Genomic DNA, 10151 nt, shown 5'->3' with positions numbered 1-10151 from the left:
GCTGTATTATCCCATTTGTCACCACGTATTCACAATCTTCTATGAAGTTTAATTCCATAGTGAAGGATCATTTTAAGCAGACAAGGGGGATGGGGACACCCTCCAACAGTTCAGAGTAATATCAGCATATCGGCGAAATAAAAATTTGAAAGATGTGCTGGTACACTCTGGATTCAAGGAGAAGCTGGTGCGGCGGGGACCACACTTTAGACAAGTTAAATATATTCAGAATAAATGGTCGGGTCTAGGGGTCCCGGTGTGGGAGGGATTCCAATTGAAGACTACTAACATTGTATATGGAATTGAGTGTCTGAAATGTGGGAAATGGTATATTGGAGAAACTAGGAACTCCCTGGAAGCCAGACTCAAACAACACCTATATCATATAAGTAAAGAGTCAGTTAAAACCACACTATACACCCACTTTAGATCTCATCCAGTAGCCCAGTTAAGAATAGCGGGGTTGGAATCTAACCAAGGGTGGTCGCTAAAACAGAGACAGATCAAGGAGCGAAGTTGGATCAAAAATTGGGTACTTGCAATCCCACAGGTCTCAATGAAAAGTATTAGAGACTCTAATTCTCCCAACCTTGATCTGAACATTAAACCTGAACCATCCCTATCCCAGTTTACCCTCACCTTAACCTGAGCAATCTCACTCCTAACCCTAGCCAAGTATCACATTCCTAATTTTAACCACAAATCTCAACCTTAAGTCTATTTTAATAAGTTTAAAACCTCATTTAATTCTGACTATAATCCTAACCCTAACCCTAACCCTGACCTTAACCTCACCCTTACTGTAGCAATCCCCATCCTAGCTCTAACCTTAACCCCAATAACCCTAACCCTAACCCTCTAACCCTAACCCTAACCCTAACCCTAACCCTAACCCATCCTAGCTCTAACCTTAACCCCAATCATATAAGCCTAATCCTAAAACCGAATTTTGACTAGAACCCTAACCCACAAATCTCAACCTTAAGTCTATCTTAATAAGCTTAAAACCTTATTTAATTCTGACTAGAACCCTAACCCTAACCCTAACCCTGACCTTAACCTCACCCTTACTGTAGCAATCCCCATCCTAGCTCTAACCTTAACCCCAATCATAGAAGCCTAATCCTAAAACCGAATTTTGACTAGAACCCTGACCCTAACCCTGACCTTAACCTCAACCTTAAACCGCAGCAATCCCCACCCTTGTCCTAACCTTAACCCTGATCCTGAATCTAACCTCAGCCCTGACAATAACCTCAGATCCAATCCTGACCCTGAACATAATCCTGATTTTTAACCTCACTTCAAGCTCTAATCCCTAATCCTGAACCTGGACCTAGATTCTGACTTGAATTCAAACCCAATTTCCCGTATAACAAATTATGTATCCTTAGGAGCAATAGAATTAGAGAACAGGTGCCCGTGTATATGGTCCTCTTGAAGGGCAATTTTTTCCTAAACCTAACCCTAACCCTAACCCTAACCCTAACCCTAACCCTAACCCTAACCCTAACCCTAACCCTAACCCTAACCCTAACCCTAAACCCTAACCCTAACCCTAACCCTAACCCTAACCCTAACCCTAACCCTAACCTAACCCTAACCCTAACCCTAACCCTAACCCTAACCCTAACCCCTAACCCTAACCCTAACCCTAACCCTAACCCTAACCCTAACCCTAACCCCTAACCCTAACCCTAACCCTAACCCTAACCCTAACCCTAACCCTAACCCTAACACTAACCCCTAACCCTAACCCTAACCCTAACCCTAACCCTAACCCTAACCCTAACCCTAACCCTAACCCTAACCCTAACCCTAACCCCTAACCCTAACCCTAACCCTAACCCTAACCCTAACCCTAACCCTAACCCTAACCTAACCCTAACCCTAACCCTAACCCTAACCCTAACCCTAACCCTAACCCTAACCCTAACCCTAACCCTAACCCTAACCCTAACCCACAGCAAATCATCCACCTCTCTTAACCCTAACCTCAATTTTATTCCTAACCTTAACCCCTTCCCAAACCTCACGCCTAACCTTAACCCTCCCCTTAACCCCACGCCTAACCTTAACCTCTTCTCAAACTGCACGCCTAACCTTAACCTTTCCCCCAACCCCACGTCTAATCTTAACCTCCTCCCAAACCTCACGCCTAACCTTAACCCCATACCTAACCTTAACCTCTCCCCAAACCACACGCCTAACCCTAACCCTAACCCTAACCCTAACCCTAACCTTAACCTTAACATTAACCTTAACCTTCCCCTTAACCCCACGCCTAACCTTAATCCTTCCCGTAACCCCACTCCTAACCTTAATCTCTCCCCAAACCCCACGACTAACCCTAACCTCTCCCCAAACCTCACGCCTAACCTTAACCTTTCCCCCAACCCCAAGGGTAACCTTAACCTTTCCCTTAACCCCACGCCTAACCCTAATGTGTACCATTACCCTAACCAGGGTTCTCATCCTATCTCCCTCCCTCACCCTAACCCTGACTCCCCTATGGAAAGTGATCTGCACCAATCACTAAACCGGAACACTTCCTCTGTCTCTTCTCCTTTGGCATCAATACTCAATCAACAGACAATTATCATCCCCCTAGTAACCACATTTTCACATAGAATTAGACCCCTACATCAATCATTCAAACACAACTTCTCTACAGTTCAGCACACTTACATACCACTTAAACCATACAGAATTATTTCAGCATTTAGAAAGAACAAAAACTTAAAGGACATGCTCACCAAAGCAAGATTCAGTAGCAAGCCACCACAAGACCTCAAACCTCATAACGTCCATTTTCGACAGATAAAGTTTATTACAAATATACATAGCCACACATCAGCACCAGTACAAGAATCTTATTCATTGAACACACATAACACCATTTATATCATTACATGTACACTTTGCAATAAACAATACATTGGAGAAACCAAACACACCATAGAAACCAGACTCAAACAACACCTGTATAACATTAAAAGGGCACACCTACAAACAGAACTCATAACCCACTTCCAGGAGCATCCCATTACTCACCTTACCATATCAGGGTTACAGGCACATATAGGCTGGACCTGTGGGCAGCGAAAGAGGGTAGAACGGGAGTGGATCCAGCACCTACAGACAATAACGCCAAATGGCCTGAACGAGAGGTTTTAGAAAATGGGTTTTAACAGACAGAAAAATGGATGGAGAAGAACATGGTTTTATTCATAATTTATTTTTTATTCTCTATAGATTTATGGTTTGTTTGGTTTTAGTTTGGCACTGCCTCTTTTAGGTTTCCGTCCTTTAACAAAACAATAAAACCATTTAAATGCACAATATGGCGTTTATGTTCACATTTAACAACACTATGGTTGAATGGATCTCTCACCACATTGACTTCTGTACTGCCATCCAGAAAAAGAGGCAACTTTGAGTTTACCTCAGTTTTATTTATGGTCTTAGGAGGACATCTACGGGCCTTTTTAAGTACTACACCTATTATATTAGATTATCACACATGGGAGGGATAAACAGGAGATAGGCCTGTGCACCGTAAAACGAACTAGTTGAAACGAAACACATTTATATTCAAAACCTAACCCTAACCCCTAACCCCTAACCCCTAACCCCTAACCCTAACCCTAACCCCAACCCCAACCCCAACCCCAACCCCAACCCTAACCCTAACCCTAACCCCTAACCCCTAACCCCTAACCCCTAACCCCTAACCCTAACCCTAACCCTAACCTTAACCATCCCAAAACCCATACCTAAACTTAACCCGAACCTTAACCCTTCTTAAAAAACCATATCTTACCCTAACCCTAAACCCTAACCTTAACCATTCTTAAACCCTACCTAACCTTAACCCTACAGACAGACAGTCCTTTAACCCAACCAACGGGTTAATCTACAAGTGGGCTACCATGGGGCCTACGACTTTGGCCGGCCGCGCCCGTACCCTCCGACCCGCGCGTATATGATGTGGAGTGCAACCCCTCCCTTCCCCCCTCCGGTTTCCACGTGTCAGAGATGGAAGTGGATCAACCGACTCAAAACTAGAAACCTAACCCTAACCCTAACCCTAACCCCTAACCCTAACCCTAACCCTAACCCTAACCCTAACCCTAACCCTAACCCTAACCCTAACCCTAACCCCTAACCCCTAACCCTAACCCTAACCCTAACCCTAAAGCAGTCACCCCTACTCCTAAAGCAGTCACCCCTACTCTTAAAGCAGTCACCCCTACTCCTAAAGCAGTCACCCCTACTCTTAAAGCAGTCACCCCTACTCTTAAAGCAGTCACCCCTACTCCTAAAGCAGTCACCCCTACTCTTAAAGCAGTCACCCCTACTCTTAAAGCAGTCACCCCTACTCCTAAAGCAGTCACCCCTACTCTTAAAGCAGTCACCCCTATCATAGCCCAGGTTCACCACACAGCCAACAGTCAAACAGAAACTTGTACACTTGCAGTCACCCCTACTCCTAAAGCAGTCACCCCTATCATAGTCCAGGTTCACCACACAGCCAACAGTCAAACAGAAACTTGTACACTTACAGCTACACCTATTAAACAAAACACTAACTGCAAAGGAGCACAGAGTAATGTATCAATATTACTCAGGGACATAATTACATCTGCTCCTCTTTCACCCACAGGAGGCGCCAGGCAAGGGGTACAGACAAGGACAGGGCAATTCAAGGGGCACATGACAATGACTAAAGGGCAAGACAATGGGCAACGCCCCAAAGCTCCCAAATCCGAACCCCCACAAAAAACAAATATAGCTGTGCCTCTGCCGGTCCAGGGTCCCTGTACAACTGGCGCCTCAAAATACCCACCATCACACCCACCACAGCCCCATCTTCAACCCCAACCCCAACCACAGCCTATACCCACACACCCTTCCCAAAAACCCTTCTATCACAAGGCTAGGCCGAACTACAAGGTAGCAGATTGGAACATTGAGGGACATACACCAACACTCATCATAGGAGACTCAAATCTCAACCGGATCCCACCATTCAATAACCCCAACATCCAGGTAGACAGTTACCCAGGGGCAACATTCTACCACTTCATAAAAGTACTGGAGAAAACCCCCATACACACAGACACGGCGACGGTTGTTATCTCGGTGGGCCTGAACAATAAAGACCATGACCCATTCCAAACATCACTAAAACAGTTGTCAGGTATGCACAAGGAGGCAAAGAAAACATTTCCAAACGCAACAATATACATTCCTGTCATCAGCCATTCACCTCTTCTTACTCCACAGCAGAAGAGAAACCTTAAGCTCATTAACGCTTACATCACCACTAACTTCCCAACCCTATTAGAGATCCCACAAGACACATTTCACACAACAACAGATCTCATACACTGGACATCCACCACAGCAGACCTCATCTTTCAACACTGGTGTAGACAGTTAAATTTACATTAACCACAAGCCACAGTCTGGATAGAAATAACTTTTCTTGCAATCTCTCTCCTTCCCCAATAACCAGTGCAGATCCCCACCAAGGGGAGCAGCGGACCGGTCAACAACTAATATCATGAATCTTTCCAAATCTTTCATACCCACAGCAGCACAGGTAAAGCTCCTGGAGAGAGGGTTGACATTCATCCCTCGCCCAAACAAATTTGATTGGGAGGAACTTCAAAGGGACACCCACAAATACCATAGAAGACTTAAACTGTTGGACTATTTTGACTACAACACAGAGGACAATCACCTACCATTTACTTTACCATCTACCTGGGAACCTAAAACCTCCCAGATAGATGGCAGAATCAGGAGACTAATTAGAATGGACAAAAACACACTTCACAATCATCAGACTCACACAGATAGGGAGGATAACCTCACACACGTAGAAAGACAGGCAATACAACAACTTAAAAATAACCCACACATCATCATTAAACCAGCAGACAAAGGTTCAAAAATAGTAATACTGGATAAACATCAATACATGTATGAAGCCAACAGACAGTTATCAAACACCAAACATTATAAACAAATAGAAAACAGTATACAACCACAGACACAGACACAGCTAAGGACAATAATAAAAAGACTCTACGACCAACACTACATCACAGCAAAACAACGGGACTTTCTCTACGGTACAGACACCCCACGACCTAGACTATTCTATTTACTGTTAAAAGTACACAAGGAACCGGAGACATGGACAATTCCCTTTGAAGTTCCTCCCGGCAGACCGATTGTCTCAGACTGCAATAGTGAATCTTACAACATTTCACAATATATAGATCATCACATCAACCCTCTCTCCACTAGGCACCCCAGCTTCCTCAGGGACACCTACCACTTCATGGAGAGGATTGGACCCATAGTTGTTCCCTCCCATACACACATATTCACGATAGATATTGATAGCCTATATACCAACATAAATACAGCAACAGGAATACAAGCAATTAGAAACATATTTAAGAGATACCCAGACAACACTAGACCAGATAAAGAAATATTACAACTATTAGAAATCAGCCTGACTAGTAATGACTTCTTGTTTAATGACCAATATTACCTGCAGGTGGAGGGAACAGCTATGGGCAAGAAATTTGCACCTGCTTACGCCAACATATACATGGCTGAATGGGAGAGAGAGGCACTGGCCAAGTGTCCATATCAACCCACTTTCTATTACCGCTTTTTAGATGACATAATAGGAGCCTGGCCCCACGACATCCAGTTATTCACAAATTTTATAAACATTCTCAACAGTCATCATCCATCCATCAAGGTTAAATACACAATTCATCCGCAGGAAGTCAACTTCTTAGACACAACAGTTTTTTTCAGTAACAACAATCAATCACAGAAAACACTACACACTAGAGTTTACTTCAAACCAACAGACACACATGCTTTACTTCATAAACACAGTTACCATCCTAAACATACATTTAAGGGAATAATAAAATCACAAATTATACGGTTCTACAGGATATCATCTTGCAAGCAAGACCTGGACTATGCAATAAATATACTATTCAAGGCACTTAGAAGAAGAGGATATTCAAAACGATTCTTAAGAACCATTAAAAATAACACATTGGCCGCCCTCCCTCCCATTCATCCAACACTCACAGACCACAGCAAATCATCCACCTCTCTTAACCCTAACCTCAATTTTATTCCTAACCTTAACCCCTTCCCAAACCTCACGCCTAACCTTAACCCTCCCCTTAACCCCACGCCTAACCTTAACCTCTTCTCAAACTGCACGCCTAACCTTAACCTTTCCCCCAACCCCACGTCTAATCTTAACCTCCTCCCAAACCTCACGCCTAACCTTAACCCCATACCTAACCTTAACCTCTCCCCAAACCCCACGCCTAACCCTAACCCTAACCCTAACCCTAACCCTAACCTTAACCTAACATTAACCTTAACCTTCCCCTTAACCCCACGCCTAACCTTAATCCTTCCCGTAACCCCACTCCTAACCTTAATCTCTCCCCAAACCCCACGACTAACCCTAACCTCTCCCCAAACCTCACGCCTAACCTTAACCTTTCCCCCAACCCCAAGGGTAACCTTAACCTTTCCCTTAACCCCACGCCTAACCCTAATGTGTACCATTACCCTAACCAGGGTTCTCATCCTATCTCCCTCCCTCACCCTAACCCTGACTCCCCTATGGAAAGTGATCTGCACCAATCACTAAACCGGAACACTTCCTCTGTCTCTTCTCCTTTGGCATCAATACTCAATCAACAGACAATTATCATCCCCCTAGTAACCACATTTTCACATAGAATTAGACCCCTACATCAATCATTCAAACACAACTTCTCTACAGTTCAGCACACTTACATACCACTTAAACCATACAGAATTATTTCAGCATTTAGAAAGAACAAAAACTTAAAGGACATGCTCACCAAAGCAAGATTCAGTAGCAAGCCACCACAAGACCTCAAACCTCATAACGTCCATTTTCGACAGATAAAGTTTATTACAAATATACATAGCCACACATCAGCACCAGTACAAGAATCTTATTCATTGAACACACATAACACCATTTATATCATTACATGTACACTTTGCAATAAACAATACATTGGAGAAACCAAACACACCATAGAAACCAGACTCAAACAACACCTGTATAACATTAAAAGGGCACACCTACAAACTGAACTCATAACCCATTTCCAGGAGCATCCCATTACTCACCTTACCATATCAGGGTTACAGGCACATATAGGCTGGACCTGTGGGCAGCGAAAGAGGGTAGAACGGGAGTGGATCCAGCACCTACAGACAATAACGCCAAATGGCCTGAACGAGAGGTTTTAGAAAATGGGTTTTAACAGACAGAAAAATGGATGGAGAAGAACATGGTTTTATTCATAATTTATTTTTATTCTCTATAGATTTATGTCTTGTTTGGTTTTAGTTTGGCACTGCCTCTTTTAGGTTTCCGTCCTTTAACAAAACAATAAAACCATTTAAATGCACAATATGGCGTTTATGTTCACATTTAACAACACTATGGTTGAATGGATCTCTCACCACATTGACTTCTGTACTGCCATCCAGAATAAGAGGCAACTTTGAGTTTACCTCAGTTTTATTTATGGTCTTAGGAGGACATCTACGGGCCTTTTTAAGTACTACACCTATTATATTAGATTATCACACATGGGAGGGATAAACAGGAGATAGGCCTGTGCACCGTAAAACGAACTAGTTGAAACGAAACACATTTATATTCAAAACCTAACCCTAACCCTAACCCTAACCCTAACCCTCTAACCCTAACCCTAACCCTAACCCTAACAAGGGCTCAATGAGCCCCACCTGTGGGCCAATATGGGACTAATTGGACGGGGAAGGAGAAATTGACCATAAAGCTCACCTCGTTGTCTCTTTAATCACGGAAGGGTGGTTGGCTTAATGGTTAGGGTGCTTGACTCACAATCAATGGGTCGAGTGTTCGTGCCAGGCCTAGGTAAAAAAAAAAAAATTCCACAGGGGCCTGGTAACACAAAAAAGACCTATATAGGCCCATAGGCCAGAAAGCCACTGCCCTGGCCTGGGACAAAAAGCCACTGCCCTGGCCTGGGACAAAAAGCCACTGCTTATTTGAACTAACCGGTTGACATGACATTTTCAGGGAATGAGATGAAACAAAGAGGCATTAAAGGTTTGACTCTCTCTCATGGGATGAAGGGACATACAGGCATAAAGTACAAACAGCCCTAACCAGTTTGTATGCCTCTATCTGGGCAGCAGAGGTCACAAAATGATGCAAGGCCTCATTTGACCTAACCAGTAAATATGACATTTTCAGGGAATGAGATGAAACAAAGAGGCATTAAAGGTTTTACTCTCTCTCATGGGATGAAGGGACATACAGGCATAAAGTACAAACAGCCCTAACCAGTTTGTATGCCTCTATCTGGGCAGCAGAGGTCACAAGATGATGCAAGGCCTCATTTGACCTAACCAGTAAATATGACATTTTCAGGGAATGAGATGAAACAAAGAGGCATTAAAGGTTTGACTCTCTCTCATGGGATGAAGGGACATACAGGCATAAAGTACAAACATCCCTAACCAGTTTGTATGCCTCTATCTGGGCAGCAGAGGTCACAAAATGATGCAAGGCCTCATTTGACCTAACCAGTAAATATGACATTTTCAGGGAATGAGATGAAACAAAGAGGCATTAAAGGTTTTACTCTCTCTCATGGGATGAAGGGACATACAGGCATAAAGTACAAACAGCCCTAACCAGTTTGTATGCCTCTATCTGGGCAGCAGAGGTCACAAAATGATGCAAGGCCTCATTTGACCTAACCAGTAAATATGACATTTTCAGGGAATGAGATGAAACAAAGAGGCATTAAAGGTTTTACTCTCTCTCATGGGATGAAGGGACATACAGGCATAAAGTACAAACAGCCCTAACCAGTTTGTATGCCTCTATCTGGGCAGCAGAGGTCACAAAATGATGCAAGGCCTCATTTGACCTAACCAGTAAATATGACATTTTCAGGGAATGAGATGAAACAAAGAGGCATTAAAGGTTTTACTCTCTCTCATGGGATGAAGGGACATACAGGCATAAAGTACAAACAGCCCTAACC

The sequence above is a fragment of the Oncorhynchus gorbuscha genome, unplaced genomic scaffold (genome assembly GCF_021184085.1).
Source record: "Oncorhynchus gorbuscha isolate QuinsamMale2020 ecotype Even-year unplaced genomic scaffold, OgorEven_v1.0 Un_scaffold_648, whole genome shotgun sequence".
NCBI lineage: Eukaryota > Metazoa > Chordata > Actinopteri > Salmoniformes > Salmonidae > Oncorhynchus > Oncorhynchus gorbuscha.
This window is presented reverse-complemented; position numbering follows the sequence as displayed.